The sequence below is a fragment of the Cibotium barometz genome, chromosome 9, assembly GCF_041138505.1.
Source record: "Cibotium barometz isolate CiBa-2024 chromosome 9, ASM4113850v1, whole genome shotgun sequence".
NCBI lineage: Eukaryota > Viridiplantae > Streptophyta > Polypodiopsida > Cyatheales > Cibotiaceae > Cibotium > Cibotium barometz.
In genome coordinates, this window is record NC_141054.1 from 12,937,086 (window position 1) to 12,943,085 (window position 6,000).

Sequence of the window (6,000 nt, forward strand, 5' to 3'; positions counted from 1 at the left end):
CGCATCTATCTAATGTCAGCACGAGGAAACGTACTTCAACATTAAATAACCCTCGAAAATATTAAATTCTCGAGAAAAAGAATTATCATGATTTTTTTCTAATTTTCCCAAATTTATAGGGCTTCAAAATATAATAATTTTGAATTCCACCAAACCTATCCCATGGCATTCCAAACCTATATTTTTCCAGAAAATTTTTAGCAATTTAATTTGCCAAAATACCATTGATATTTTAAAAATACCAATTTTTAGGATTTCTAAAAATAATTTCTAGAAATTTCCTAATTTTTCCTGAGAATCCCATCGTTCACGAAATTTCTAATTTCGCCCGACAATTCTTAAATCCAATGAAAATTTTTAATTTTAATGGATTTTTCTAATTTTCTGGTTCAAAAAATATATTTTTAAAGGAATTTGAATGGTCACGGGCGCCCGAATGGACACACCACGTGCCAAACACCAACCCCACATTTTCCCGAAATTTAAAATAACCTTTGTCTAATTTTCCACTAATTTTCAGGAATTTTTTGAAATTTTTAATCAACCCCGAACGCATTTAGAATACGAACGGTCAAAAAATTTCGGAATTCCAATGGTTTTCCCGGAATACGGAAAGCCAAAAGTTTTGGGAAAATGAAAAGACAAAAAAAAATTCGGAATGTGAAAGGTCAAAGGTTTCCGGAATACGGAAGGTCAAAAGTTTTTTCGGAATTCGGAAAGCCAAAAGGTTTCAGGAAAACGGAAAGCCAAAGGTTTTCCGGACGTCGAAAAGCCAAAATTTGTCAATAAGAAATTTTCAGGAATTTTTCAGAGTTTTTTTTAACTCAAATCCAGTAATTTTCAAAAATTTCTAGGCTTTTTCCAAGCTTTTTTTGAAATAAATTCAAAAAGCTTTTTTTTAAATAAAAAACTCATTTTTTTAAAAAAAATGAAAAAAATAAGCTTTAATAAGCTTATACCATTTTGATTTTTTTAGGGGGGGGGGCGTTTTTCCGCCGGCGGCTGCTGCGCAGCCCCCCCCCTCCCGTCGACTGCGCGTAAGACAGAGAGATGGATTTCTCTCTTCTCTCCACCCTCTCCACCCTCTCCTCTCCCTTTCCAACTTTCTACTCCCATCTCTCTCTCTGTTAATCTGTTAATCAGAGAGGTTATCTTAATCTTTGATTAAGATTTTTAATTAAACTCCTAATCATAATTAACATTAATTATGATTAATGTTTAATTTAAAAATTTCCTTTTTAAGAGAAATTTCATGGAAAAATGAAGGAAATATCAGATTTGAGAGACGGAGAGAGTCCCACGCACACGGGAGAGCATCTCATGCATCAACATGCTGTCCCCTACTGAATTTCAGTAGAAATTGACAGAAATTTGATTGCATTCCCGCGGAAAAAACCCGCAAAAAATGTATAAAAATACATTTTTAATCATAAAAATGCTCAAAAAATTCCTAAAAAATTAGGAAAAAATTTCTAAAAATTCTAGAAATTCAGGGAATCCATCCTACAAAAATATCCACCATAAACTTTATGGTATTTTTGTAAAAAATTTCATTAATGCTCGATTTTAACCATAAAAAATAGAAAAAAATAGCATTAACTCACGGTATTCCCCCGCAACGTCGATTCGTCCATTGAATTGTAGTTACACACGTTTCAATCACCATATCGATGATCCACGTGCAATTCATCAACACAAATCAACAAAAGATAACATTTTATTAGTAAATATTAAAATTTACTTAAAAAAAATCAACAACAATTAAATAGAGATTGCTCTGATACCACTGTTAAAACCCTAAGATCTCTCTAGATAATTGTTATGCATAAAACATGCATAGAACAGGCATAAACTCAACCACCCAACCACCCCCGAGCCCAAGGGATGCACACATGAATAAAGAATGAAATACATCATACCTCTACCTTGATGTCCCATACCATCAAGAGGTATAATACAAACCATTAGCATGTAGCTATAGTGTGAAATGGTAGGTGAGTAGATATGGACCTCTACACAAGAGTCCATAGCATAAGCCTCCAAGCCCTCAAGCTCCAAGCCCCCTTGAGTGTGCCCCATGCCCCTATTATATAGGAGGGCCCTCAAGTGACTCTTGACTTTCCATTCCTCATGTGTGACCCTTGGATGCCTGACCCTAACCTTAAACCTTAAGGTTAGTCCTAACCCATGCTCCACTAGAGCTTGTTCCCATGCTCCCATGCTCACAAGCCTAATGTGGGTTAGCCTCCTAGTATATGCACACATAATGTGTATATAACATAGCACACATAGTGTACATATAACACTTGGTGCTACCCAACCTTCTTGCATGTTCTTGGGCAAACAAGAATGGTCATAAGGCCATCCTTTTTCATGCACAATAGGTGCAAGAATGGTCCCAGGGCCATTCTTTTCATGCACAACTGGTGCTAGAATAACCCTAGGGCCATTCTTTCATGGCAACTAAGGCCACCATTTTCGCTAATATATGACTAAATTATATACCTAGATGAATCCAAATACTCATGGTAGTCAACCCACAAGACTATATAACTATCAACACCATTATGCATAGTATAGACTAGATACTACATCATCCCTACTAATGTCATCAGTGCCCAATAGTGGGTGTATAACTCTATATCAAGATATGCTCTCACACACGCACTCCACACACACACACACACACACACACACAAGAGCATGTATTCACATAAAGGCCTTCGTACTAAGTTTCTGTCAAACCTCCGGAGATGCAGGGTAGACTTAGACATAATGAAGCCTAGCACTAAGAGAAGTAGCAAATATAAAGAATTAGTATAGCAAATAAGTAGTGGATTTTCCACTACTAAATATAATGTACAGTATATATACTTTATATATATACTATATACATAATGTATAGTATATATACTAATATATATAATGTATAGTATATAGACTAATATATATACTATACATTATATATATATACTATATATATAATGTATAGTATATATACTAATATATATACTATATATATAATGTTTAGTATATATACATTATATACTATTAATACAATGCATATTAAATACAGTAAAATTTATATACAACTTTTATATATACTATTCTTTACTTGATATGTATACTATACTTTTTACATATATATTCTATACTTTATATATATATAGTATAGTATAGTATATATAGTATATATATACTATAATATAGTACAGTGCTAAAAAAAACCAAGGTTTAGTGTAAGCCCAACTTCAAATTTTAAAAAATACCTTTTGAAATTTGAGTTGAAGGTATGAATACCTTCAAATTTTCAAGGGTTATAGTAGTAATACTTTTTAATTTTCAAAATTCTCTCAAGCAATAATTTTTAAAATTTTAGATTAAGGGTTTTCTACTTTTTCTAGAAATACTTTTGTTCGAGCATTGATATAGTGTATAATATATGCTATATTATACATATACTATACTATACTATTTTATATATACTATAATATGGCATATATTATTAGGTGGTGGAGCCTGATCTCATTGCCACCACATGTTTCTCAGGACCCTCCTTATTACTGTCGCCCGTGTGGGGGGGTCTAGGGGGGGCGGCAATAGTAATAGGGTGATATCTCATATATTTTCTCATGTACTTTTGCTTGAAAATTGGGTGATATCCACTATGTGGTGGAGAGACTTTTACATGATTTGTATCACGGTTTTAGCTCACCGTGTGTACATATAATATATAGTATATACTATATATTATAGTATATATAGTATATAGTATATATTATATATTATATATTATTATAGTATATATTATATATATATATATTATAGTATATATAATATATTAATATATAGTATATAGTAAAATATATATATTATATAATATATATTATTTAAAGCGTACCCTAATCTAGCCAAACAACCTGAAAGCAAGCCACCAAGCGAACAGAGAGGCGGCCGCCTGCTGCAGCGAATAGTGGAAGCGCACGGAGAGGAGAGAGAGAGAGAGACAGAGAGAGAGAGAGAGTCGGTTTAGAGAGCGCCAAAGGGAGGGAGCGTGAAGGAAAAGGAGGAGGAGGTAAGGGCTTTTCTCTCTCTCTCTCTCTCTCTCTCTCTCTCTCTCTTCTCTCTCTCTCTCTCTCTCTCTTCTCTCTCTCTCTCTCACACACACAAACTCTCTCTCTATCTCTCTCTCAGTGTGTTTTTTAATTAGGCAAGTTTTTTAATTAGGCAAGTTTAATTGTATTTAAAAATTTAAGTAAGAGTCCTAATTAAAATTATTTCAATTTATTATGTCTAAATATGTATTCAAACATAATTAATTAAATCTATATTAATTTAGGATTAATCTTAATGAAAATTAATCTTAGTGAAGATTATCTTAATTAAGATTAATTCATTAATCTTAATCGTAATATTAATTAAATCACCTAATCAACTTAAACGGCTCTAATAACATGAGAAAATTACTTAATCAACCTAAAAGACTCTAATAACACGAGAAAACAATTTGTATATCTAACATGGGTGCGATTCGAGTGTAGAGATGGTAGCGCTCCAAATGTCGATTAAGCGAACACATAGCGTAGAAGCATTGGACATAGATGGGTGGGACAGTTACGGATGAGGGTGGTTTGGTTTCAAATCCAAATTTCAAAATTGATATGGGGAGAGGGAGAAAACATTATGCACAAAAGAGGAACGCAGGACAATTATAATTTGAATTTGAAATTCAAATTTCAAATTGGATTTGGGAATTCAGTGGGAAAATTCTAGTTTGAAATTCAAATTTCACATTTGGGAAGTCCCCTAGGATGCCAAGAATGGCCACAGGGCCATTCTTATCATGCACATTATGAATGGCCCTAGGGCATCCAAGGGCACCCAAGAATGGCCATAGGGCCATTCTTTTCATACAGAAGATGTGGAAGAATAGCCATAGGGCCACTCTTGCATGACCCCAAGGCCTCAAGGTCATTTTGGAATGGTCGTGGGGCATCCAAGAATGGCCATAGGGCCATTATGCTAGCACGAAGGCGTTGAGCTCCACACCTCCCTTTTCTTCATTCTCTGCAAAGGCAAGCCTCTCTTGCTCTTTGCTATAGACAGAGCTTCTCCCCTCTTCGGCCAAGTCCCTTCTCTTCTTGCCCTTCACTGGCCACGAGGCAGTGATCTCGTTAGGTGGTGAGGCGCAGGGCGAGGAGAAGCAGGTCCGCAGAGGGTCTTAGGGGTTTGCAAAGCACAATGTCCCATCCGTGTCAATCCAAATTTTTTGTCCATGTCAATCCAAATTTTCTTTTTCTAGAGTGTTGGCTTTTTTCCTCTACCATATAGACTTTTGTCCATGATGCGTGGACCTTTGAGCAAGCTTGCTTTTCTGCAAGGTTTTGAGGCTATTCAAGGTAAAAATGTATTTTCCTTAATTACCTTTATAGTTTACATAAAACAATAATAATTTTATAAGAGAATACAACGGGCAATGTATGTACGAGAAGACTCATAAGAAGTAAGATCTTTTACAACATAATGATTTAAAACTCAAATTGTACAATAAAAAATATAAAGAAAAGGGGCTAGTCGACGAGCCGAGTCCTGGACTGTTGGACACGATCAGTCACTCGGTGGATGTCGGAGAAGAAATGTAAAAATCAGCAAAGAAGACATGCTAGCAAATAGGCGACCCCTTACCTGTGAATTTTTCATGAATAAAATGACCTCTTTTTCTTTATGGACATACAATCGATAAAAAAAATCCCTTTTGTAAATGTATTTCTTTAAATTTACCTTAAAATTTTAAATTCGAAAACTCTTTCATTTGAACTCACCTGGTATACTTACATATTTTAAGGTGAGCCCCCCCAGGGGAAGGTGAGCCCCCCCAGGGGAAGGTGAGCCAATGCTCGAGCATAGATTGTGAAGCAGATCTTTTATTTGCAAGGCGCATCCAGCCCGAAGCTGAAAGCCAAGCAAAGTGAAACAAAGCCAATGAGTGGCCTCGCCTAA